This window comes from Pipistrellus hanaki, assembly GCF_964339955.1.
Source record: "Pipistrellus hanaki genome assembly, chromosome: 1".
Classification (NCBI taxonomy): Eukaryota; Metazoa; Chordata; class Mammalia; order Chiroptera; family Vespertilionidae; genus Pipistrellus; species Pipistrellus hanaki.
The window spans coordinates 144,374,196-144,398,694 of record NC_140503.1 but is presented as its reverse complement, the minus strand read 5'-3'; the positions used below and the strand labels follow the sequence as shown (position 1 = coordinate 144,398,694).

The 24,499-nt window shown below is 39.3% G+C and overlaps 1 protein-coding gene across 1 annotated transcript in view; it reads left to right on the top strand.

Annotated features, from left to right (window-relative positions):
- The window catches only part of TET2 (tet methylcytosine dioxygenase 2), a 117,865-nt gene that overhangs the window by 25,073 nt on the left and 68,293 nt on the right, over window positions 1-24,499 (top strand). Inside the window, exon 2 of the mRNA XM_084861455.1 lies at window positions 8,693-8,838. The gene's annotated coding sequence lies outside the window, so the exon portion shown is untranslated. The remainder of the gene's footprint in view (window positions 1-8,692; window positions 8,839-24,499) is intronic.

The window sequence follows — 24,499 nt, the reverse complement described above, 5'->3', positions numbered from 1 at the left end:
TTTTTGAATTATGCTGCCATTTCTTCATCATTATGATATGCTTGTTCATAAGAAGTCATTTTTAAGTAGCAACAGTCATAAGCATCTCCAGGAAATTTAATATATGAAAACCCAGTTTAAATGAAAATGATAATTTTATGAAAAGTATGTCAAAATTTTGCTATCAAAAATATTTACCTGGATGTCTTATTTATCAGTGTGATTGAATTTATAGGTTTTTTTTTTATATACTAAATGTCTTGTTTATTTAGGGAAAAGTGTATTTCAGTTCTGCCTTAATGGTTTAATCACTTAAAGGTTTAATCTCATGTTTGTATTTTTAATAGTTTTAAAATTGTCATGAAATATTTTATATAATTTTCACAGTTAATTTTGAAAAATTCAAAAATCTTTCATTTTTAATTTTTCATTCCTTCCAGCAAATTTCCCCATGACGTTGCTTTCTAGCTAATAGTTAATAGTTACATTTTCTTCAGTAATAAGTGGTAGATTTGTAAAGACTTTTAACATTTGCTTAATGCCTTTTTTTTAATTTTTTTTTTATCCCTTATAAGAATCATATAAACAGCCAGAACTGCTATGCAGCAGGTGTACACGAGTGTGGCTGTGCTGATGATTACTGAAACATTGCCAAGGTAGCTGGAGAATTTTGCTGTCTAAACCATGTGGCTCTCTCCTCATGACTCCCTGAACCTCCCCACAACTATCATAATCTCAGCTTGTAGGTGTCCTCCAGGACCCTCCTGCAGCACTATAACCCATGTTGTTGACATGACAGCTATTAATATTTTGATTGTCATTCATGTGTATGGAAAGAGAATCACCATTTGTCTTAACTTGATGTTTACTAAACTTTTTCTTTTTAAAATTCAAACTTGAGGATTTGTCTTCATTGATATATATATATATATATTTGTCTTCATTGATTTTTAGAGAAAGAGGAAGGGGGGCAGAGGGAGTAAGAGGGAGGAGAGAGACAGAACATCAATGTGATAGAGAAACATCAATTGATTGCCTCCCATACATGCTCTGACTGGGGATGGAACCCGCAACCTTTTGGTGTAAGGAATGACACGCCAACAAGCTGAGCTACCCAGCCACAGCTAACCTGTTTTTAAGAATATCTTATGATAGAAGTATTTTGTTATTTTTTAATTCCTTGATTTTGCAATTGCATAATTTATTTTAACAATCCAAGTAATCATAACACTGGAGTTTCTCTGTGTGTTCTGAAATCTTTTGAACATAATACTCCATTTTAAGGAACAAGATAAAATTAGAATCTTTGGGGAAATTTGTGGAGTTTTCCTCTCTCCTTTGCCTTTTTATTGGAAACTAGAGAGGCCCCACTTGTGCCTATATATGCAAATTAAGCTGCAATCTATACTGGGTTAATTTGCATACTCACTCCTGATTGGCTGGTGGGCAACACGAAGGTACAGCAATTTGCATATTTCTCTTTTATTAGTGTAGATAAGATTTGATGAATTTTCCTTGTTTAAATTTTTAGAGTATAAAATGTTTAGAGTACAGCATTATAACTGGAGTAATGTTGCTTTTTTAAAAAAATACATATTTTTATTGATTTTAGAGAGGATGAGAGAGGGAGAGAGAGATAGAAATATCAATGATGAAAGAGAATCATTGATCAGCTGCCTTCTGCACACCCCACACTGGGGTCAAGCCCACAACCTGGGCATGTGCCTTGACAGGGGATTGAACCATGACCTCCTGGTTCATAGGCTGACACTCAATTCCTGAGCCACTCCAGTTGGGCAGTAATTTTACTTTTTAAAATTCATCATGAATCAAATGTTGAAAGTTTTATATGTAGTCTAAAATGTTCCTTTCTATAATGTTTGCCATCTCATCAAGCATTAGAATTTTTCTCATCCTTTGATGTTTGTAATGATGTTATTAATGTAATGGCTTTATACTTTCACTCATATAGCTCATATGACATTATAGGATCTTTGCATAAATTATTTTCTGAATAATTTAAAATGTATCCTTTACTTACCATCTCTCTTAAAGAAATGGGAAGGTGGGATTCATATACACCTAATAATTTCCTCAAGCGTAGGGAAAATGAACTAATTTTTAAATATCTATGTTAATGTTATAGACTTGAGGTGTGGTTTTTTTTTTGTTTTTTTTTTTAAGCAGTTACAGTCTGCCGGGTTATCGATCTCTCAATCTATTACTGTTATAAATGGATGCAATTAGCAATTCAATCTAAATGAACCATAGTAGAGACCTCATTACTCTGAAAAATCCATTACATCTATACTAATAAAAAGGTACTATGCTAATTAGACTGAACATCTGGATGTTTTTTCGGACAAAGCCATGGTGGCAGGGCCGAGGAAGAAGTGGTTAGGGGTGATCAGGCCAGCAGTGGAGAGCAGTTAGGGCAATCAGGCAGAGGGAAGAGCAGTTAGGGAGATCAGGCTGGCAGGGGAGAGCAGTTAGGGAGATAAAGCTAGGAGGCAGGTGAGCCGTTAGGAGCCAGCAGTCCCAGATTGTGAGAGAGAGATTGGAGGGGTCCTGGATTGGAAAGGGTGCAGGTCAGACTGACTTACCTCCCTCCACCCCTCCCCATGCACTAAGTTCATGCACCGGGACTCTAGTCATTTATAAAATTACTATATCTAAAGGAGAATATACATTATAAAAATTACTATATCTAAAGGAGAATATACATTATAATTAATGGGCATTGTGACTATCGTTACAGTTACATATTAAAATTTAAGGATTATTCATTATAAAATAGTTTTAATATTACTTAGGTGTATTTAAATTGATGTAATTTTACCAATATAATTTTGCTCATGTTTTTATATCTTATTCATTTGTGCAGTACCTCCTTTTTTACACATGTATTTCTTCATTTTCATTAAATTAGATATCTAAGTCATAGAATCATAAAGCCCTAAATCTGGTTTGGAACCGAAATACTATAATTCAACTTTTTATAGGCATCTGTAGTCTTCAGTTTCCTTAAGTGATTGACTCAAGGTCATGAAGTTATGGAGTATCAGTGTCAGAATTAGAACCTGAAATAGACTTACACTTTACCTCTTCTGCCTGCCTCCTTCCTTAGTTTGCTTATGAAAGTTATGGGAAATAAATTTCTTCTGAGATTCAGCTAAAAATTTAACTCCCAGTAGAATTAGTGTCCTACAGTCAGCCATATAAATACAATCACCAGTACCTAATATTCCTTGTATGGAGAAATAGGAAATGACAGATGAACCATTAAAATGAATACACACTTTTCTTTATCCCTTTCTTCTCCTTCATTACATCTAATTTCTAGAGGAGATTCCCAAAATACTTGGGCGTTGGGAATGGCAATTCTGTCTTAGAGAATTGTTTCCTGTTTTAGTTAATGAAAACTAAACCATACCCTGTACTGGCTTTTCAGATTTAAGATACTGAACATCGCCCTAGCCAGCTTTGCTCAGTGGATAGAGCATTGGCCTGCAGACTGAAGGGTCCCAGGTTAGATTCCGGCCAAGGGCACATGCCTGGGTTGTGGGCTCGATTCCCAGTAGGGGGCGATTCTCTCTCATCATTGATGTTTCTATCTCTCCTTTTCCCTTCCTCTCTGAAATTAATAAAGAAATATATATATTTTAAAAACATACTGGGCACATCTCCATCTATAGTAATCTATAATAATAAAAGCATAATATGCTGATTAGACTGGGCATCCTTCTGGATGACCTTCCTGACGAAGCCAGGGCTTCGGGGGAAGCCCGGTCCTGGGTGCCAGAGGGAAGCCGTGCCGGCAGCCGGGGGAAGGAAGGCCTACTTTAGCCACGGCAGCATTACAACAGAAAGAAACGTCTATTACTTAGAAGCTTTGAAGACACGTGGCTGGTGCTGCTCAGTGGTTAGAGTGTCAGCCCGTGCACCAAAGGGTCTTGGGTTCAATTCCCAGTCAAGGACACGTACCTGGGTTGTGTGTGGGAGGAAACCAATCTCCGTGTTCTCCCTCACATCCATGTGTTTCTCTCTCTCTCTCTCTCTCTCTCTCTCTCTCTCTCTCTCTCTCTCTCTCTCTCTCTCTCTCTCTCCCCTTCCTTCCTTTCTATCTCCCTCCCTCCCTCCCTCCCTCTCTCCCTTCTTCCCTCCTTCCCTGCCTCCGATTCTCCTTTCCCCTTTCTCTAAAAATCAATGGAAAAACTATCCTCGGGTGAGAACCAACAACAAAGGACTAGATTCCACAGGATAACAGTCCCCTGTTTGTGTCGGAAGTATTTAATGACTTCTGATCATGGAGGGATCCAGCTGTTAAAAGGACAATATATTTAAAGCCCAAAGAAAGATTTCTGTATACAGTGCACAGTTCACATGGATACACACATGCTCACAGGTGGAGCGGCTGGTTTGTAGAGAAAAGTTGTGTTTACTTTTTGAGAGAAAGTATCTTTTTCTGGGGTTTGAAATGTAGGATAACTGACCTTTAACCAACATGAGATGTTTTCTTCACGGATTCTCAGCCGTGAGGCATGGTATGGAGCCCAGGCACACGGGTCTGCCACCTGCAAAGTGTGTGCTGAGGGGCATGACCGATAGAGTTTATAGGAATAAGTGATGAAGACATTCAAGAAATCTTAGCTGTTTTTGTTCTTTTTCACCTACATTCTGAAAAGTATTGTAGAAAGTACATATTACCCTTTTAAAACACAGTGTACAGTTGATGAAGATAAAATATACCAGAATAGGTTTCAATTTAGGGGAACAAAGAAAAATCTGTCTTGGTACCACATACCCTTAGAACAGGGGTCTTCAAACTACGGCCCGCGGGCCACATGCGGCCCGCAGAGGAGTCTGATCCAGCCCGCCAGGTTTTTTGGGCAGTGAGCGCAGCCGAGGTGTTACAGTAGGAATTAGTAGTTCATATAGTCCGGCCCTCCAGCTCTCTGAGGGACCGTGATCTGGCCCCCACTTTAAAAAGTTTGAGGACCCCTGCCTTAGAAGATTGCAACTTTGACAATGAGGTTTATTTCATTTAATTAAAAATGCAGGCATGTGTGTGGGAGTAAGAACATTTAAATGAACTCATACGCTTCCATTCTTAGATATCTCTCAACGTCTCTCACGGGCTCTTGTCTGAACCTGTCTTAGCAACAGTTACCCTCATGTTTATTCTGCTCTGCATTCTAAGTGTTTTTGTTTTTGTTTCTGTTTTTTCTATAATCTCAGCATATACCAGAATAGGTTTCAATTTAGGGGAACAAAGAAAAATTGGTCTTGGAACCACATACCCTTAGTAAGATTGCTGACTGCCAGTATTTTGCATCTTCTTTAAGATTATTGAGCATAGCCTCATAAATAGTATCACTCAACTTCTCTTTCAGAACAGGTGCCCAAACACACAAGTCATGACTGCATTAATTTCTGAATGTTACCATATTGGAGCCCTTCCACACCTGAACAAAGCGAGTGTTGACCACCGAGGAACTGTGCTCTCACCAGAGACCCATGATCTCTCACAGGTGCACATTCTATTTGCTGAGGTGGTCTCTTTTTATTAGGGGGTTGCTGGAGACATAGAAAAACGGGAACTTCACATCCCTCCTTGAGAGTTTGCCAGTTTGGTTCCCAGCCAACCTGCTAACTGCTTGTAGGACAGTGGTCAGCAAACTCATTAGTCACCAGAGCCAAATATCAACAGTACAACAATTAAAATTTATTTTGAGAGTCAAATTTTTTAAACTTAAACTTCTTCTAACACCACTTCTTCAAAATAGACTCACCCAGGCCGTGGTATTTTGTGGAAGAGCCACACTCAAGGGGCCAAAGAGCCGCATGTGGCTCGCGAGCCACAGTTTGCTGACCATGGCTCTAGGAATTCTGATCTGATACCAGCCCTCAGAGGGCAGTGCCACTCAGCCTACTCACACTGTCCTGGCCCAAGAGCACCCCTGTCCTGAATGCCCCAAAGTATCAGTAAAAATCAAACACCAATTCAAGGGTCTTATAGCTAAAGTCCTGGTAAAACTCTAAGCGTAAAGCATGCTACTTTTACTATTTAAATTTTGTGTTACCATTTTAAGCAGCAACAACAACAAAAACTACAGGAAGGCAAGTGTGTAGTTTTGTTCCTCTGCCTTCCTTAATGTTTGGTACGTAAGTGGCGAAGCCCAGCCTTAGGAATGTAAGCATATACAAGGACGCCTTTCCAGTGTTACCGAGGCTTCTTTGATCCCTCCTAAAAGCAAGACATATTTCTTTGTCTCCAACCCTGACCTCCTGAACTTCACCTGCCTGATAACTACTTATTTGTTTGGATTATATAGCTTCCACAAATATAGCATGTCAACATCTCTTTTGCCATTTCAGATTCCTTTCTAGAATTATCTGTTTCTGTGATTAATACCACCATTCTCTCAAGCTACCAAACTCAAAGCTTTATTATTATAATTGTCTTTTTTTTTCTTCCTACATCTAGAATGTTAACTAAAGTCCACTTCTCAATCAGTAATATTTTCCTGCTTGATCATTTTGTCTCATTTCCTCTGGAACCCTCTTATTCTCTTGCCGTTTTCCATTTGAACTGTTGCAATATGCCAATACAGTATCATGCTTGTAATAAGTTATAACACCATAAACTTCTACTACTTTGCTCCGACTATAATAAAAAAGACAATAACAAGTGTTGGCGAGGATGTGGGGAAATTGGAACATTCATACATGGCTGATGGAAATGTAAAATACTACAGCCACTTTTCAAAAAACAGTTTGACAGTTCCTTAGCAGGTTAAACAGAATTATCATATGATCCAGCAATTCCCCTCCTCAAAACTCCACTCCCAAAAGAATGGAAAACATATGTTCACACAAAAACTTATAACAATGAATTCTCATGTTCAAAACAGCATTATTCACAATGACTTAAAGGTGGGAATAACCCAAGTGTCTGTTGACAAATGAATGGTTTAAAAAAAATGTAATGGATATGATTCAGCCTTTAAAAAGGAAGGAGCTGCACAACCAGTATGGTTCAATAGTTGAGCAGTGACCTATGAACCAGGAGGTCACCGTTCTATTCCTGGCCAGGGCACATGACCGAGTTGCAGGCTGGATACATGGGAGGGGGCATACAGGAGGTGGTCGATCAGTGATTCTCTCATCATCATTGATGTTTCTATGTCTCTCTCCTTCTCTCCTTAAAAATGTTATGCTAAGTAAAGGAAACTAGATACAAAGAGCTAAATTTTATATGATTGTATTTATTAGAAATGTCCAAAATAGGCAAATTCATAGAGATAGAAATTCAATTAGGCAGAGGAGGAATGAATGATTCCTAATGGGTACTGATTTATTTGGGGAGTGATAAAATTGTTTTGGAATTAGATAGTGGCACTAATGGTACAACTTTTTGAAAATACTAAAAACACCGGATTGTATATTTTAAAAGGATGTGAACTAGTTCTCAATTTTTAAAAACCTACACGATGCCGTATTTGTCAAGAAAGAGCACACCCCAGTCTCTGCACACCATTTCCAGCTCTGTGTCAGAAAATCAAGGTACCTCTCGTCTTACTCTGTACAATAGGGACAATAACTCCTTCACCAGCTGTTGTGTTAAATGAGGTAACGTATGTAATGCATCCAGCACTGTCTGGCATGCACTAAGAACCCAGTAAATTTATTAAGACCTGTTGGGACATCAGCCTTCAACAGCTCCTAATATTGTTCCAGATAGTATTGTCAGATATTTGGGAAAATGGCCCAACTCCTTTAGTCGTTTTAACAATACTCTTCATGTTCTGGCTCACATCTGCCTCTTGGAATTCTTACGATGTTCCTTTAAAGAATGGACTTTTTATTCTCTCTCCTTTTGCTGTTCAGATCTTACAGCTCTGAGTGCCTGAAACGTGTTTTCTTCCTGTCCTTCTTGTCTTTCTCTGAATCCCACCGTGCTCTCCGAACTCAGAAGACTTTCTGAAACCATTGAACTTTCTCCTTTATTTCACGGATGGGAATCTCCACTTTTCGTAGCACCCAAGATTTTTACTGTATCTTTGACCGGTGCACTTTGGTCATATTTTTAAAGTGTGTATTTTATTGGGTTATAGTTTTAAGGTGTGTGTAGCACTCAGCACATTGCTTTGCTATGGTGTTCTGAATAAACACTGGCTTAAATTAGTTAAATTAGTGCTACATCTCAACAAGTACAAGGGCTTAAACGAATGAGTCTCAATCCTGGCTGTGCCTTAAGGTCCCCGGGGGAATAAGGCTTCATTTTAGCCCAACAAATCGGAATCTCTGAGCGGAGGCCTCCGCTTCACACACAGGTGATACTGTTACAACCCAGGCTGAGAGCTATTGGATTAAACAGACGGAGGACGAGGCCAGTGGCCCCAAGCCTAATTGATTTTCACAATCAAGATGTGAGGAGCACTGAAGCAGGCAGAGGCGCTCTGGGCATTGCAAAGTGCGCTGCAAATATTAGATAATATTATCATGGTGCATTTGGGAGTGTCACTCCTTCGAGGACTATCCTCCAACCTTCATTTTCTTTTCTTTTTTTTTTAACAGCCACGGTGTCGTGGAAATATCCAATTATGGTCATCTTAAACTATTTAAACTCTGTGTAATAGCTTTCATACCAGATGTGCATGCCTTGTTCCTTTTTGCTAACTTAAAAATATTCACTCTGTGTCTTTCCCAGGCTGGCCAACATTCAGCAGCAGACCCTCTCAAGATTGTTTACTCGCCCTTGTTCTTGCTGAGTTACCACGCTTGGAAGCAGGAGATGGGCTCAACAGCAGCCAGCAGGCCATGATCCAGGAGGAGCAGTGAGGGATAGAGCTGCTGGTAAGACAGTGGGGATCGCCGGTGCTTGGTTTGCCAGAAGCTTATGCCCATTGTAATGGTCAGTGTCTCTTCCCACCTCAACTCTGAGTTACTCTGTACTCTCTCAACAGTCTTTGGACACATAGCTTAGTGATCGGCAAACTCATTAGTCAACAGAGCCAAATATCAACAATACAACAATTAGAATTTCTTTTGAGAGCCAAATTTTTTAAACTTAAACTCCTTCTAACGCCACTTCTTCAAAATAGACTCACCCAGGCCGCGGTATTTTGTGGAAGAGCCACACTCAAGGGGCCAAAGAGCCACATGTGGCTTGCAAGCTGCCGTTGGCCAACCATGGGCTTAGATCTATGAATTCCCCAAAATTACATGCTGAGTTTTGTGTATATACATTTTTTTGGTTTGTATCTAGAGAAAAGATTTTCATCAGATTCTTAATATCTGTGAATTGAAAAGAAAGATTAGAGCCACCCAAATACCACAATAAGCATGGACAAATGTGATACCACGAACCACTCATCATGGAGTCTCTCCTGTCCACTTTTACCTCACCATGGCCACTTGGTCTCAGTCTTGTTCAAGACCCAAAGAATTCTGTCCCGTTGTTATATGCTGGGCTGAAAAGGGAGTACCGGCTGAGCCTAGGCAGCTGGGTTTCATGACAATTTGGCTCCACATAACTAGTGGAGAACTGAAGTATAGAATGATAGGAATCAGGAAAATCTATGTGCTATTTCACATGATTTTTCCCCCCACATGATTTTTCTAAAAAACACAAATAGAGGTACTGACAGAAAGGGAAACACCAAACACTTTTTATATCCTGTTCTTAGTTGATCTTGATGAAGTTCAGTTTGTTCTGAATGCCAGTGACTTGCTAATGGATGTCCCGGCCGAAGGGTTATTTATCAGATCATTATCACATATAAGGATGAATAGAAGTAGGGAACTGGTGTATTCCCCCCCGCCTCCCAAAAAATATATATTTAAGATGAAGACTACCATGAATTCTATCATATATAGTTTTTTCTTTACTATAAGTACTATAAGCCAGTTACAATAACAGGGGCCTTGTAGGAAAGAAAATAGAGGTTAGAGAAAAGGGAGAATGAGGCTTTTCTTTTTCCTTTGGCAGCTCCTTTAGGAGGTAGTTCAGCTTGGGTGTCGCTGAATTTTGTTGATGCATTCACAAAACAAATCTTCTAAAAAGCCCGTGTAGCTATAATCTCTGCTCTCACTCCAGACACGAAGTATGCACTCTGCCACTTGATCCTTCTGAGAGACTGACCCGGTGCTGAGAAATCCTTTCCAGGGTGTCCTCAGTTCAACTCCCATGATTCCTGGATGTTGCCATTTTCGTGACATGGGGCGAGTGCCTCTGCCTAGATTACCTCTCTGCCCTGGGAATTCAAGTCACTCTGCAGAAGAGAGAGAACGCAGCAACGCAGTGACTCTCAGAATGAAAATTTTCCCTTGCATGTTCATGTTTTTAGAGTAATCATTGTCACTGAAAATAGACTTCCTCTTTCCCCTCTCATGCTGGAAAATCTTAGGTAATCACGAATAAAGCGTTCTTAGCGTTTCCCCTCCTCCCCTAGTGCACGTGTGGCCTCTCTCGCTGTGAGGACTGTGACTTCTCACTCTGTGCTTGACCTTACATGAAAACTGAGAGCTTTTTTAAATGGAATTTTTATCTCTTTCGTGAAGTCATAAGTTTGTCACTTATTGGAGGTGAAGGGTGGGTAAGAAAGTGCAGAAGCTTAGGGAAAAGTGCAAGATAAATTACTAAAAAGATATGTAGTCAGGAAATTAATGTATTGGATATGTGTAAAATAAAAAAAAAGGTTTTATAAGTAAACTCCAAAAGGAGTTCTTTCCTCATGTCCAAAAAACATCTTATTTTGCCTTTATTTTCTTATAGTTAAAAAAGCTCAGTCTAGAACTTATTTTCAGTGACAAATAAGCCTAGGGCTTATCTTTTAGTAACATTTATTAGCTATATGTCCTTTGGAAAATTATTTAACCTCCTTAGATATTGTTTTACTAGGCAAATATATCATAATTAATACTAATGGGATCATATAATATTATATGGACAATATGTGGATGGCCTGGCACATAATAAGTTCTTAATCTTATATTTTATGTTATTAATTACTATTATTAATGCTGCTTTCAGTTTTTTAATAGGGAATTTATTTTTAAAGTATTTTTGAGTATCTATCAAATACCAGGCACTCTTTAGGAACTATAATGCATTAATAAGCCAATCAGATAAAAGTTTTTCTCCTTGTTTAATTTAGAATCTAGAGTGTGACTCAGTCATAAATAAGATAAAACAATAAAAGGTTACAGTATGTTAAACATCAAGAAGTGCTAAGCAACCGAAACCAGTTTGGCTCAGTGGATAAAAGCGTTCGGCCTGCGTACTGAAGGGTCCCAGGTTTGATTCCGGTCAAGGGCATGTGCCTTGGTTGCGGGCACATCCCTGGTGGGGGGTGTGCAGGAGGCAGCTGGTTGATGTTTATCTCTCATCAATGTTTCTAGCTCTCTATCCCTCTCCCTTCCTCTCTGTAAAAAATCAATAAAATATATTTTAAAAAAGAAGTGCTAAGCATAAAATGTTAAAGTAGGAAAAAGAAATCGGGGGCTTGTTGAGGTAGTAGTTGAAAATGGGGTCATCAAGAAAGACCTCATGAGAAGACTACGCTTTTAGTAAAATTGTGTGTAAGGAATACAAACACGCCATGAAGTTACACGGGGGAAGCACGTTGAAGGTAGAAGAGCAAAGCCACCCTGGAGCAGGGAAAGGTTTTCCAGAGAGAGTCAAAGGGAGTCGGAGCATCTTATGCAACATAATCGTATCCCACCAATAAACATCGCCCATGTACCCACGTGGTACAGATAAGAACTTTGGACGTCCAAAGAATGGTACAACAGCTTGTCTAGACTAAAATAGAGGAGACTTCACACACAAAACGTGGCATGTCATGGCCTAGATCTTGGACAGAAAGAATGTGGATACTTGATAAAAGGGTAGAAACTTTTAATTATAAGATGAATAAAGTCTGAGGAATTAATATATAACCTGGTGACTATAATAACACCGTGTCATATAATTGAAATTTGCTAGAGAGTAGAACTTAAATGTTCTCGCCCAAAATAAGAGAAGTTTAAATATGGGAGGTGGTGAATATTTTTCTTAATAACTTCATGAGAGGGATTCTTCCACAATGTGCATATATATCAAATTATTATATTGTACATCAGATATATGTATCTTACAGATTTGTCAGTTTTACTTCAGTAATGCTGAAAAAAGAAACTGCCAAGGAAAAAGTTCTAATTAAAGTTACTTTTTATAGACATCACAGTTGCATAGCCCTCACACTCTCTGCCATGAAACAACCAACAGGCACACATGCGCACGCACACACACACATGCACACACAGATGATATGCCAATAGAGACAGGTGGAAGAGAAACTACGTGAGGTGAAGTGAAATAAGGATGTTGGCTTTGAGGACAGGGCTCTACGAGGAATAGAGCAAGGGGAAGGGGCGGAGGCAGGCAATCTTGTGTAGTGTTGGAAAGTAGTGAGAGAAAAGATGGAAGAGCAGGTGAGGCTAGATTTTTTAAAACCCTAAGGCCAGGCTTCAGATTATTACATGCTGTCCTACAAATATTGAGGAACAATTGAAGCAGTAAGTAACAAGGTGATCCAGGTCTTTAACAATATTATTTTGACAAGTGTGGGAGAGCAGGGAGATGGAGGAAAGTGATTAGAGTGATTTAGGAGGTTGAGAACCTGGATGATGATAATAAGACTGAAAAAGGAAGATAGATTTGATATCCTTTAAGAAAAAATCATGAGGATTTAATCACTGATTACACATGGGAGATATAGGAGAAGAGTCAAAGTTTCTCTTCAGGTTTTAAAATGACCAATTAAGTGTTGGTGCTAAAACAAATGGGCAAGTTAGTGCACCCATTGAGAAACATGACTTCCCTAAGGTCATGCCATTAGCTGTTGGCAACACCTGGACTGGCCTCGGGTCGTCATGTTGTGAGCTCCTCTCCCACCACTCTCCATGCTGGCTGTAAAAAGGGTTAGGGATTTAAAAAAAAAACAAAACATTTTTATTGATTTCAGAGAGAAAGGGAGAGAGATGAGAGAGATAGAAATATCAAATGATAAGAGAGAACCATTGATTGGCTGCCTCCTGCACACCCCATTTTGTGGAAGTGTGTGATTGAGCCCATAACCCGGGCATATGTCTTGACCAGGAATCGAACCGTGACCTCCTGGCTCATAGGTCGGCACTGAGCCACACCTGCAGGGCAAAAGGGTTAGTGGTTTGTATTTCACCAGCATACTTAAGGAAAATAGAACTGGGAGGTTTGGATGTGCCGATTAGCACTGTGTTTAGCTGTTCTTCTAAAAATGTGACCATTTTTACCCTCTCTCACGAAACAAATCTAACTTGTTTAGAAAGAGTCAAGGAAGTATTGCTAGGAGAGCTCATTATCTGCATACACTTAGATTCTCCTTCCTAGTCATTGTTGATGCTTTCTGATTCAAAATAGCATCTTTCTCTCTCTCCAATAATTTGAGATGGAATAGGATTTCTATTATTGTACTTTTTTCCTGCTTATCTTTCAGAAGAAAAATGGTTTCTATTATCTCAAATTTAAATCACTACCTAGATTCTAAAATTAAGACATCAAATGTTGCTTTCTTTTATTTATTGAATTTATTGGGGTGACAATGGTTAATAAAATTATATAGGTTTTAGGGGTACAACTCTATAATACATCTGTATATTGTATGGTGTGTTCATCGCCCCAAGTCAACTCTCCTTCCATTGCCATTTATCACCAATGTACCTTTCCCACCTCTCCCCCACCCCTCTTCTCCTCTGGTAATCACCATGCTGTTGTCTGCTATTGTCTGTGTCCATGAGTTGTTTTTTTGTTTTTGGTTTTTGGTTTTTATTGTTTAATCCCTTCACCTTTTCACCCATACCCACAAACCCCTCTTCCTCTGACAATTGTCAGTCTGTTCTCTATGAGTCTGTTTCTACTTTGTTTATTACTTTATTTTGTTTATTAGATTTCACAAATGAGTGAAACCATATGGTACTTGCCTTTCTCTGACTGACTTATTTCACTTAGCATAATGCTCTCCAGGTCCATCCATGCTGTCACAAGAGATAAGGCTTCCTTCCCTTTTACAACTGAGTAGTATTCCATTGTATAAATGTATCATAGCTCAGCATTAGCAATCATCAAGAGAAATTCATATTAAAACCACAATGATATATCACCTCACACTTGTCAGAATCACTACTATTTATAAATCAACAAACAGCAAGTGCTGGTAGAAATGCAGACTGGTGCAATTACTGTGTAAATAGTATGGAATTTCCTCAAAAAATTAAAAATGAAACTGCCTATGACCCAGCAATCCCATTTCTGGGAATATATCTGAAGAAAGCTAAAACATTGGTTTAAAAGAATATAAATAGCCCTGTGTTCATTGCAGCATTATTTACAACTAGGGGCCTGGTGCATGAAATGTGTGCATGTAGGGGGTCCTCAGCCTGGCCTGCACCCTCTCCAATCCAGGACCCCTTGGGGGATCCGGCCTAAACCAGCAGTTGGACATTCCTCTCATAATCCTGGACCACTGGCTCCTAATAACTCACCTGCCTGCCTGGTTGCCCCTAACTGCCCCCCTCCTGCTCGCCTGGTCACCCCTCATGGAACCCCTGTTGGCCTGGTCACCCCCGTCTGCCCCCCTTGCCAGCCTGGTCACCCCTCCTGACCCCCCTGCAAGCCTGCTGTTCAGTCATTTGGTCATCCTCACTAACCTCACTGCTGGACGGGTCACCCCACACAGCCTATTTGTTCAGTAAGTTGGGCACCCCTCATTAACCCCCCTGCAAGCCTTGTCATAGGCAGCCATTTTATGAGGGCATGAGGGTCAATTTACATATCACCTTTTTATATATAAGATAGCCAAGAATTGGAAGCAGCCCAAGTGTCCATCAGTAGATAAATGGACAGATGTTGCTTTCTTAAAGATCAATCTTGAAATCAATGGTCATTATTCTAACAAAGCTAATCAATTTATCTTCTGAGTCATAGGACTTTAAATAAAAATCATCTAATGCAGTGTTCTTCAATCTGCACTCTTCAAACTGTTCTGCTACCCATCTGCTTGTTAATAAATGTCTTCTTTTTTAAAATAAAATATAATTATCTAGCAAGTGAGGATAAATGTATTTAAGGGAGAAAATGCTTTTCCATTTATAATTCTTTATACATTTCCTTACTCTCTCCATTTCATATACCACATCATGACTCAACTTTGTAAAAACAAAATTTTTGTTATATGTGGTGGTGTCTTGTGTATATTTTAAGTCCCAGATTGTTCTCATAGACTCTGTGTCCCAAGAGGTTGAATTGTGGAAGACAGTTGACACTCTCATGGGATTCTCCTGAGAACTTTGGCAGTTCCTAAATTCACTATATAAATAGCACTATAGCATTGTTGGTATCAATGTCTATCTGCATATGACACGCACTTGGAGTTTGGAACACGTAAGCCATGCTAAAATAGAACACACCCTGTGAAAGTTATTTTCACCATTCTTGTGTTTCAGTTTCCCCATTGAAAGGTGAAGTATAAGTTGCCTCCACTGATCTCACAGGATATTTAAAACAGAAATGAGAGTCTTGGGGAATACACTTTGTATTCTGAAAGAAAGTGTTTTTTCTTTTTCTATTATACTTATATAAGTTTATTTTTTAGTGTTCTATAACGTTTGTTATTTTGTTTTTTATTCGATTCATTTGGATGACAAGGTTTCAGGTGCACAATTCTACAACATATCATCTCTACACTGTATCGTGTGTTCACCGTCCCAAGTCAAGTCTCCATCCACCTCCATTTATCCCCCGTTATCCCCCGTATTCTCTCCTCTAACTTCCCTCTCCCCCAGCAGTCACCACGGTATTGTCCATGTTCATGGGTTCTTTTTCCCCCCCACAATCCTTCCACCCTCCAAGCCCCAGTCTCCCAACAGCTGTCAGCCTGCTCTTTATCTATGCGTCTGTCTCTGTTCAGCTTGCTAGTTTATTTTGTTTATTAGATATGAGTGAAATCATATGGTACCTGTCTTTCTTTGACTGGTTTATTTCACTTAGCATAATGTTCTCCAAGTTTCAATGTAAATAAAGGCATAGAAATGTTTACCCTTCTCTACAGATGTTACTCTGGCCTATACTTTCCCTTAAAAATGTCAAATTAGTGTGCTATCTTAATTTTTTTATGTGGAAAAAATTAGAAGAACAAGTAATGAATGGATTTCTGAAAAAGTGATCATATAGGTAATGTTGTATATGCATAAAACACTTCTAATTCTCAAACCAAGCCCTGAATCTCAGTGGGGGTCTTGGAGGGAAACTTAAAGCAAAAACAAAAACCTTGGCCCTCTTTCCAAGGTCTTGACTCTCCCTCCACACTTAACACTTACACACACACACACACAGCATCCTTCCTTAAACACTCCCAGCCAGCTGGGTTCCTACTTTGTTGAGATCGTTGAAATTATTGGGCAAGAACTTTTACCTTTCTTTCTCACCCATACTCATTAGATCCAGCTAATCCACACCATTCCCCTTTTGGAATTTCCTTTTTCCATGAGTTAATCATGTCCTTATTGTTCTACTTCTGTTCTTCCTTTGTTTTTTTCCTGATGATCAATTTAATGTGCCCCAGTGTACTCATGCCCACTCCCTTCTGAAAGACCTTGTCAAACTTTCTCAAAGCAGAGTTTTGACAATTAAAATGGAGTTTATCTGGTCAATACAGAGATGGTGGGTGCAGTTTGGGGGTGCTACCTACCCCTTGTCAGCCAGTGTGGCCCTGCACAACTCTGTGGACCTTTGGTAGGTAAAGAACTCAGGTTGAAAAACCATTGGCCCACAGGAAGTAGACTAAACTCTGTGTTTGATATTCCTGTCTGCCTCCTGATTACTCTCCCTCCTCCCTGTCATTCTGTTATCCCTCACATTCTGGGATGTAATTATTCCTGCCATAAGTCTTGAACAAAACTTATTTCAGTCATCTAAGCCTTTGTATTTTCTGTTCCTCTCCTGGTTAGCCGCTCTTTTTCCTTAAACAACCCAGCTCGGGTTTCTCATCAGCAAAGTCTCATATTTGTGGCTCAGTTGTCTCAGCCTCGTTATTGTAGTCATCTGTGCTCATCTTTTCTGAAACCCCTGGGACAGTGGTCGGCAAACTTATTAGTCAATAGAGCCAAATATCAACAGTACAACAATTGAAATTTCTTTTGAGAGCCAAATTTTTAAAACTTAAACTTCTAACGCCACTTCTTCAAAATAGACTCGCCCAGGCCGCGGTATTTTGTGGAAGAGCCACACTCAAGGGGCCAAAGAGCTGCATGAGGCTCGAGAGCCACAGTTTGCCGACCACTGCTCTAGGACAAGGCTGTATCTTACTTTCTTACACCTGACGTTGTGCACAGTGTCTGGTTACAGAGTAGGCACTTAATCACAATCTTCAAAAGGACGAAGTCACTTTGTGATCTTTTTTATAGCTCTTATTTTTCTATGTCCCCTCTTGCCCCTTCTTAAAATTGATATAGCACATTGTGGTAGGGGCAGGGTGGAGAGGACTGTGGAGGGTGGACAGTTGGAACTTTCTGAGCTTGAACCTCAGAGATGCTCAATTGTAACAAGCACTTGTATAAGTAACATTTGATACTAAGTTGTTTTCCCTAAAGTATCCTACACAAACTACATCTTTCACAGTTGGCTGTTTCGGAGACTTTAGAGATGCATTCCATGTCCTAACTCCAGTAGTACTGATGAACATAAATGTAGGAAATGTGAAAGCTGTTGTGGATAGTTGATGTCTGTTGGGTGACAATTTTGATGAAATTCCTCCTACTTACACATCCTTAAAAGGAAGCCCGACATACCTGCTGCCATACAAGTACGCAGGAATCGTCTTAGATTGTTCAACATATTCTTTTAGGGGACCATTTGGAACATTATCACTGCAAACATTTTTCTGTTTGTTGAAAATATTCCTTAAGAGATCAGATCCCGGCATCATCTTCTCCCTCACAGCCCCACCACCACCCTCCTGCCACCATATCTCTTTTACTTACCGCAGCCTCTAGTCCAGGTGCATACTTTGGTTTTCTCTGGTTTTTTATGTTGGGGAGGAACTCAGTCCCTTTGAGGGCCCCCTCCTGCAGTGAACCCTCCCAGCTGAGGAAAGAGAGCCCACTCTGAGTGAGAAGCCAGGCTAGAGAAGGACCCCCACCCCTAACCCCTCCAGCTGTTCAATTTGGGGAGATCACGCAGGTTTTATTCCCCAGCAGTGTTTCCTTTGGCCGCTTCTGGTTACATAAGAAATACCTCTTTCTCAGAGGCTCCCTCACCTTTAGCTTTGGCTGTTCTGTGTGAGGAGGGCACCTTTTGGTTAAGAAGACAGTTTTCCTTAGTCAGGGTAAGCTGGCCAAAGGAATATGTAGCTCAGAGGAGATACCACAGCATTGCTGGGTTTCTAGTTTCCTCTTAGCATGGGCAGGGGATTGGGGCGGGGGTGGGTGGGGTGGGTGGGGGGAGGGGGGAATATGTTTAGTTATAAAGTCCCCCTCTTTCCTGTCGGCACTGTCTACCACAAGCCATACCTAAAATAAGGAACATTGGGCAATCACACCGGCATTTCTTATTCTCTGCAGCATTCGGAAACTTACTTAGGAATAGGGGCTGTGATTAGACTTTTAGTGATGCCCCTCAGTATGGATTCATCTGCTTGTTATATCCAGAGAGTCCTCAAACTTTCTGTCTCTTGGCTGGCACTATTCCCTGGTATTTTGGTGCTAATGCAGGATATTTTTCCAGTTTTTAAAACTTAATTATTATTTCAGTCATTTCTGGATGTCCACTCTTATATTACCACTTCTCTACAAGTCCTCCAGTCTAGTTCATGAACATAATGAAAATTAGCTCCTTAAATGGATTTAATAATCGATGCCATTTTCAAGGCAATTTAAAATAGAAAGTTAGCTTTCAAGAGGAAAGAATAAACTGTCAGCCAGTCTTGCAAAGACAAACATAAGCCAAACCTTAAAACACAGGTATTGGTGTAAATTTTTTTTAGTTTCAATTCAGGTTGAACTCTTCAAATGACATCGAAGAGCTAGAGTCTTTAGCTGATAAGGATTCTAAGCATTAATTTATGGGACTCTATAAGCCCACTGAAAAATTTACACCAATTTTGCTAGGAAGGAGGGACCAGGTAATTTTCAATTGGATCTCAAAACTCAGGAATTAATGCTGTGACTGTATAAGAAAAATAAAGCAAAAAGTTCACCATCTTATGAGTTTCTAGTTAGGATAATACACTTAATTCCACAAGAGATTGCTTTTAACACAAACAGGAAAACTTCAGGCACGGAAACGCTCCTTAAAAGGAGAGTCGAGCCTGAAGCTGGAGTGCAGAAAACTGGATGTAAGATGATTTAAAGTGTATCCAGAATAACCAACAGAGTTTAAGCGAGATCTTGCTTTGCATAGTCCCTCAGCTATGCTGCCGGATGAGGAGGAGTGCGTTTTAAGAGACAAGAGGTGAGCACGTTTGGCTGGCTTTGACCATGGCTGCGGTTTTAGCGTCTGGATTAAGGGAACAGGAGAAAGCTTAAATGATGGGTCACGATGGCAGCTCTGTACGCCTGTGTTTCCCGAGGGAGAGGAGCCAGCTTTTTCCCACCTCGCACACCCTGTTCAGCTGTGGAAATCACTGTGAACACCTTTGTGACCCAGCTCGGCATGAGCAGAATAGATAAAGCTCACTCTTCAGGTGGATCAGAACATTTTCATATGTTCTTTTATTTTGGTGGTAACGGGTTGGACCATGTTCTAAAAAACAAAAACAAACACACACACACACACACACACACACACACACACACCAAAAACACACACAAACAAAACAAAACAAAACAAAACAAAACAAAACAAATCGAACAGTTTGTGAACAATCCCACTGCCTGGCACTGAGCAGGACTCTCCAACATATTCCTCCTCATTACATTTTGAGTCCTCTGTTGAATCAGTTTTCCATATTGGTCAGCTCTGGTTTTCTCATTTATTTCTACCATCTAGTTATTTTTCTTGCCATTAATTGAAGCATAAGGGACACAGACAATTTATTTTTATTTGCAACATGTCTAAAAACCTAATTAGGGCATCTTTATTTTTTACCACTTAACCCTTTTACATTTCCTAAAGTTTTTCCAATCATAGAAAAGTTGCTTAGCATGCCCAACTTTTTTTACTAGCTTCTAGGATAAAGAAGAGTAAAATAGGAGTGCATAAAAGGCACAGTGGTGAGAAGATAGTGTTTCCAATTAATCTCAAACGTTTGGGGTTAATTTAGTATTAATTCTATTCTTTGATGTCTTCCTGTTTTTTTGACATGGTGACCTGCCATAACAAAGAGGAAAACAGCAGGAAACTTGGTACCAATTAAAACGAGTCTCCTTCCACCAAAGAATTAAACTGTCAGCAAATGTAATCTCAAATTTGAATAGTGATAAGTGTTTTAGAAATAAACAGGAATAAAGGGACAAAGCTATTAAACTTCAACATCTGCTGGAAAATGATTAAAATTCATGCCAGTTTCACTAAGCTTGGGTTTTGATAAATGTAACTAGCACGGCAGAATTACAAATAGATGCCTCATGCCCAGTGTACATGTTTGAGTGGGGGCTACATCCAACAAAACTGGATCCACTGGAATGAATGTGTCCGTGAACATCCCTTATCATTCACCATTGGTGTTCATATTCCAGTTATGAGTTGACTCAACTGGAGGGATTAGTTTTATAACAGGATAATTTCAGGTTTGCTTCTGATTAACAGTATTTGAAGTTTGAATTGGTCTAGGATGAGTCGAGTGTAATAACAGGTTGCTGGATCAAAATGAGTCCTCAACTTTGGGAGGCAATTTCTATTCTTATCCTGAATGAGATGCTCTGGATGATCCTAGACACAGAACCCACTGACTTTGGATCAGCTGAATTGACTTCCAGGGTTAGAAGTCTAAACACTCCGTGCCCATTGATTGAAGTCCATGGCTGACCTGATGCGCTTCTAACAATTTTCTTTTCACTAAAATAGTACCTATGTCAGGTTGGTTTGTCATAGTGGGACCAGAACAGAAATCACCATTTGATACAAAAACAGAAAACTTGGAGTTCATTTCTGGTCATCTGGCTATGCTAAAAGTTTCCCATGTGGTTGGCATAAAATACTTACAGTTATGGGTATTTTACTGATATTTCAGATTTCTTTGTTTACAATGGAGCCTATCAAGAATAATCATCCCTATTCTATTTTATTCAGCCAACAGAAATACTTGAGTGCTTGCTGCATACCAGTGCTAGGCATTGAGTTGGAGAGGAAAGGTAGATAAGACATGGAATTTGCCTCTGGGTAATTCACAAACAAACAAACAGACAAACAAAAAACCCGAGTGATAACAAGGGAATCCCTTAGGGAATTTAGGGTTTCAAATTCCTATGTAAGGTCTTTATACTTTTATCCAATTTGCTTTAAAAAGTAACCGAGTCATTTAGATTGTAGTCAAAGTAGTTTTCTGGGGATTTATTTTTTTGTGCATTGGGACCTAGATTGAAAATAAACATGCATGGGAAGAAACTTTAAATTTGTTTTTCTTCAATTGCTAATTCAATGAATAAATATTTTTTGAAGTGATTTTTTTTTTTTGTAAAAATGTTGCTCTTTGTAAAATTTTTGTGTGTTTTAGTTTTTAGTTCACTTAATCACTAAAAGAAACGTGTGCTAAAAGGCATACTTGCTAAATGTGGGTCTTAAGATTCCTATAAACCAGTAGCAGAGAGAATATGCATGTATACACATTCATTCAACAAATGTTCTCTGCCAGGTACTGAGTTAGATATTATGGTTATGACTGGGAAACCAGTAGACACAGCTCTTACTCTTCATTTGAGTGGAGGGTGCAGATTAGGAAAGAGGTAGATACAGCATAGAGTAAGTGCTATGGGGAGGAAAAGTAGAAGGTGTCCTTGGGACATCCAGGGGAGCAACTAACACCCTCTTGAATTACTTTTTTCGAGATTTTCTTCTTTTGCCCTTGCCTGTTTGGCTCAGTGCATACAGCATCAGCCTGTGAACTGAAGGTTCCCCAGTTCGATTCTTGTCAAGGGCATGTCCCTCAGTTGCAGGCTTACATCCATTTCTGTCTCTCCCCCTCCCTTTCATTCTCTCTAAAAATCAATGGAAAAATATAGTGGGATAAGGATGAACAAAAATAATAAATAAATAAACAAACAAACAAAATAAAAAATGTTTTCTTTTTTAAAGCTTTGTTGCTGAGAATATTACAGATGCCCCCCCCCTTTTTTTTGCTCCCATTGCCCCCTTCCTTCCAGTTCCCACCTGCCCCAGGCCTTCACCACCCTACTGTCTGTGTCCATAGGTAATGCATATAAGCATGTAAGATCTTTGATTAATCTCTTCCCATCCACTCCCTCTTCCCTCTGAGATTCATCAGTCTGTTCCATGTTTCCAAGCCTCTGATTCTATTTTATTCATCAGTTTCTTTTGTTCATTAGATTTCTTTTTTTAAATTTATCTTTATTGTTGAAAGTATTTTACAGATGTCTGGCTTCTTTTTTGTTTGTTTGTTTTCCCCATTGACCCCTCCTCCTGGCACCTGCCTCTCCCAAGCCTTTGCCACACTATTGTCTGTACCTGCGGGCTATGCATATATGCATATAAGTTCCATGATTAATCTCTCCCTTCTCCACAACCCACACCTCCCATTTGCTGCTCTGAGTGGTATTTTTTCTGCCTTGTCTTTTATTCCACTGATTCAGTCCTCAGCTTCTTCTACTCTATTGTTGAATCCTTCCAGAGTATTCTTTATTTCAGCTTCGTTGTTCCTCGTTTTCAATTGATACTTATTTATTCTTTCAGCCTCTTTTCATGTCAGTGTATCTATCATGAAGTCCCTTAATATGCTTATTAATTTTCTTTTAATTCTCATTAAGTTGCTGTAGTTCTCACTGAATTGTTTAGCACCCTTATTACCATTACTCTGACTTCTTTATCTGACAAATTCTTACCTCCATTTTAATTAGTTCCTTTTTTTGTGATCTCTCCTTTTTCATTTGGGGGTTGTTCTTTTTTCTCCCTATTTTTGCTATCCTTTTGTGTTTGTTTCTATGTGTTATATTAAATTGCTGTGCCTCACAGATTTTTGGGGGTGATCTTATATACGAGGTGTTTTGTGGGACACAGTATGCAGTTTCTTAGATTGCCTGAGCTGGGTGCTGTAGGAAAGTCTCTTGTTTGAGTTATTTGGGATCGATCTCCTGTTGTTGCTGTTATTGTCCCCTCTGTGGAAGGACTCTCCTCTCAGGCTGGCTGACCATGCGGCTCAATCCTCCTGACTGTGTCGAACGAGCTGTTGTGGATGTGCTGAAAGAACAGAACAAAATAGAATACAACAAAAAGAGAGTAATAATTACAGAAGAAAAGAAAGAAATGACACAAGGAGAAAAATAGCAAATCAACCAACAAACAAAAAAGACAATAAAGGTGAGGGGAGTGTGTAGGTGCATAGCTGAAGTAAAGAAAATAGGAATTAGTAATTAGGGGAATTAAAAATAAAAACCCCACAAATTAGGGGAATAGGGAAGGAAAATAGCTTAAAATATAGTAGGAAGAAAGTAAAAGTTAAAAAAATTTTGAGAAGGAAAATAGAGGAGAACACAGATAGAAACAAAATAAGAAAAAAAAGTGGCATAAGAGGGTAAAATGAAAAGAGAAAAAGAAAAGAAAAAGAAGAAAAGATTGTATAAGAAAAGGGAAAAGGAAAATTAAATATATGAATGCAACAATATAGACTAGAATAATAACAAATCAATAAAACAGATAAAGATAAATTAAAAAAGGAAAAAAGAAAAGAGAGAAATAATTCTAAAAAGGAAAAGAAATGTAAAAAAGAGAGAAAAAAAGAAGGAAAACAGAAGAGTGAAATGGCATTCCTGTCAGCGGAGTGTAGTGCCCCATGGGTGTTCCCTTTGGATCCCACTCCTCTGATGACCATGGCTAACTGTTCTGCCTGCCATAGCCACCAGCCCTGCTGCCTTTCCAGGCTGGGTGTTATGTGGGCAGTGGGTCTTGGCCCTGGTGCTCCAGGTTTTGTTGTCCAGCCTGGGTTCTGGGATTCTCCCATAGCCCAGCGATCCCTCCTCTCTCTGACTGCCACCCCTGGGAGCTGGGTCGGCTCCTCTCACAATCTTACTCTTCCTACTGGTTTCCAGTAGGATATAAGTCTCCTCCTCTATAACCTAGACCTCAATTGGTAATTCCAGGTGAATGTTATCCAGTTTAGTTGTATTTCCTGTCTTGCCTACTGATGATATGCATGCCAGATCTGCCTATTCTACTGCCATTTTCCCCTCCTTGTCAACTCTCCATTAGATTTCTTGTTGATTTTTATTTTTAGATTCAATTATTGATAGATATGTATTTATTGCCATTTTATTATTTATATTTTTTTAA